This window comes from Primulina tabacum, chromosome 11, assembly GCF_025594145.1.
Source record: "Primulina tabacum isolate GXHZ01 chromosome 11, ASM2559414v2, whole genome shotgun sequence".
Lineage (NCBI taxonomy): Eukaryota > Viridiplantae > Streptophyta > Magnoliopsida > Lamiales > Gesneriaceae > Primulina > Primulina tabacum.
Genome location: NC_134560.1, coordinates 27,517,276 through 27,520,343, shown reverse-complemented (window position 1 = coordinate 27,520,343; position 3,068 = coordinate 27,517,276).

The window sequence follows — 3,068 nt, the reverse complement described above, 5'->3', positions numbered from 1 at the left end:
TCGTGTGTTTTAATTAAATTATGTTGAGTTTATTATTTTTAACCGCATAAGAATTTTTATGAAAAACGCCCCTAAAAATTATTTTTGAAACATTTGTTTTTGAAAAATAAAAATTTAAAAAAAATAAATAAATTTTTTGGTCTGCCCATAACTGTTTCGGGCATACGCGTGCACAGCAGCCGCGCGGCGTGCGCCAGCGCGGTGCTGCACGGCGCGCGCCAGGCGCCGCACGGCAGCGTACGGCGCGCGCACGGCCTGCGCACCTGTGCGCGCGACTAGCGCACATTTCTCCCGCCCGATCTGGGCGGTGCGGGCAGGTGCCTGGGAACATCTCGGGCACCGCGCTGGGTCATGGGCTTGAATTGTTCGGGCCAGGGGCGATTTTCTGATTTTTTAAAATTTTGGGTTAAATTGATATTTTATGAAAATACGGACGATTTTACCTCTACAATAATTTTGATAAAATCAATTTCTTACAAAATAAATAATTTAAATTTGATTTAAATTATTTATTGTAAAAGGTGTTTTACAAGAAATTTAATTATTTGAAATTAAATAAAAATGTTTATTTAATTTGATAATTATGGCGGTTAGTGATAATTTACGAGATACACGATTTATTGATAATATGTGATATTATCGGATTTACATAATATATTATATTTTATTTTAAAGGATGATCGAGAGCCATGACCAATGTATTAGGTGTATATTAGGCAGTTTTGATATGCTGCACACCTATGTGAGCACCGATGAGGTGTCACTCACCTATTGGATGTTATGAAATATAGAAAAATTGCGCATCCAATGCGTGAATAACACCTCATCGGTGCTCACATAGGTGTGCACGGTAGGTGTGCAGCATGTCAAAACTGGTATATTAGGATATTTTATGTGTTGTATTTTTGATTATTTGATAATTAAAAGATGTCCTGGTTTATGGTCCGTTCTCACCACCTAAATTTGTATCCCAATGTGCCATAAATATTTTATGTAAATATTAAAATTAGTGGGAGATCAAGATTTGAAGACGATGGGCCCGATCCTCAGAAGGAGTTTTGATGATTGAAGACATGGAAAATATTGGAAGCTTATATGATATTGCATTAGCATCCCTGCATTTACCTAGGTTATGGACATGGATCTGTATGTGGCTCGCACGGATCAATTAGCTCTCGGCTATCGATCATCCTTTATTACTAATTATGTATGTGATATATTATAAATAATCAGTATATGCGTTATTATTAATATAATGACAAGAGTTGCATGAATCCGGCAATCATACAAACAATCAGGGCACGAGTTTTAAAATTAATGGTGAGACAATTTTTTAAAATTAAAAATCCCTCGTTTTGGATGAGATCCAAAATTTAAATCAAGCCCATTAAAATGATAATTAAAATAAATTTTAATAATTCCTTGCCTTCCATCAACGGTAGTTGCTTTATGAACGCTACCCGCGGTCAGTGTCTGGCTCATATTATTGTGGAGGCCTGGACGCCGAAAAGCTGTGACTTCCACTGACATATTTGATGTGAACTACGTGGAACTCCCATGAATTCGGCTCATATTATTGGGGGATCTCATGACAACCATCCATTAAGGTTCAACATTGATGGGCCGGGCTCGACACGTGAAGAGAAAGATGATCATATTATTGGACCCTCCTCAAACGTGAGGCAAAATTACGTAAGGGTTGCAAGGAGTTGCAATTGGGCTCTACCTTTTGGAAGTTATGATTGGCTTATATTATTCAGGATCATAATTTTGCAATTGGGCCTTGCGTACTTTCTAAGGAAATTGGATTTCCCGTTTTTCATCAGAGGGTGGTGAAAATGTCAAAATAGTGGGAGGCAATCGTAAAAACAAAAGTCCATATTTTACATCTTACAAAATATTTTAAAATAGTCGGTAACGTTTATTCTGTTTTCATATCAGTATATTTACGATTTTGTCACGTAATCCATTTCTATCATTAAAACAAGCTAACCGAACACTAATTTTCAAGATTGGCCGGGAAAATTGTTCTAAATTCAAATAAAATAGCATACACACTAATGTCAGTCTTGCTGAACTGACAAAGCATGCGAGATGGTAGGACCATAGGATGCAAGCTAAAGTGTAATTACTTGCTTCTATGTCAAATAAATTGTAGAGACAGTTTGAGAAAATTTTGAATGCTGTTGACATTCAAATACACATGCAAGAGTTGCATAGTGCATGAAACTCGCATAATGATGCACGCCACTTTCAAGGAACACATGACTACACGCATACAAGATGGGTCTCTTGTCCATGAGCATGGTATAAGTATGATTGGGCCTAATGAGAAGGTGGTGGGCCTGGAATTCGATAAGACCCGATATTTTAGAACATGTATATTTCACTGCAAGAAATCTGGACATATGAAATTATCTAGGTCAGAAATGTTTTGGCAATGATAAGTGAATGTCCAAGTAAACATAATTTCAACAACAACTAAAAGAAAACAAGATAGTCTAAATCAAGCACATTTGTGACACGTTAGGCTAGGACATATTTCCCAAAGAAGGATCCACAAGCTAGTGGGAGAGGGCATGCTTGACTCGTCAGACATAAACTCTCTAAGACACGTGTGAGTCCTGTCTGAAAGGAAAAACGACCAAGGCCCCTTTCCTAGGGAAAGTGGAACATGCACATGATTTGTTGGATTTGATCCATACAGATGTGTGTGGCCCGCTAAGTGTTAGCACGAGATTTGGTCATTTCTACTTCATTACTTTTACCGATGACCATTCGAGGTTTGGTTATGTGTATTTAATGAAATACAAGTCTGAAGCCTTTGAAAAGTTCAAAAAATTCAGAGCAGAAGTAGAGAAACAATTAGGAAAGAGTATTAAAACACTACGATTAGATCGAGGTGGAGCATACTTGAGTACTGAGTTTCAAGACTACCTTAACGAGAATAGGATTCTCTCACAGTGGACTCCGCCTACCACACCCAGTTGAGTGGTGTGTCATAACGTCGTAATCGGACATTGATGGACATGGTCCGATCTATGATGGAATTCACTAAGTCGCCGCCA